Source organism: Myotis brandtii, unplaced genomic scaffold (genome assembly GCF_000412655.1).
Source record: "Myotis brandtii unplaced genomic scaffold, ASM41265v1 scaffold632, whole genome shotgun sequence".
NCBI lineage: Eukaryota > Metazoa > Chordata > Mammalia > Chiroptera > Vespertilionidae > Myotis > Myotis brandtii.
The window spans coordinates 558,712-559,181 of record NW_005370419.1 but is presented as its reverse complement, the minus strand read 5'-3'; positions in this window follow the sequence as shown (position 1 = coordinate 559,181).

Sequence of the window (470 nt, the reverse complement as noted above, 5' to 3'; positions counted from 1 at the left end):
GGCTGCAGCTGCTGGATGGGGAGCCTGGATCCCGCCCAGCTGTGCCCCGGGACTCCCAGCTGTGTCTGCCCCCCTCCACCCCCTGCATAGCCCTGGCCCCAAACCTGGCAAACAGGAGTCAGTGACAGGCTCCCCCGGGGTCTGCTGGGGCCGCCTGCAGGGGCTCTGGTGCTCTGACAGTGAGGGCGGGGCATGGCTTCCCGAGGTGGGACCCTCTGACCTCCAGGGTCGCCTGTCCCCTGTGGGTCACAGCTCTCGGGGGAGCCTGGGCAGGGCCCATGGGGATCGGGGTGTCGGGTCCAGCCCCGTTTGGGGCACAGCTCTTAGGGGAGACAAGTGCCACCTCTGTGTCCTGGGGGGTCTCCCGGCTGTTGGGGCGGGGAGCAGGGCGGGCTGTGCGGGCCAGGGTCTCAGCCCGGCTTCACCCCAAACCGCGAGGCTGAGCTGGACAGAGGCAGCCCTGGGACTGC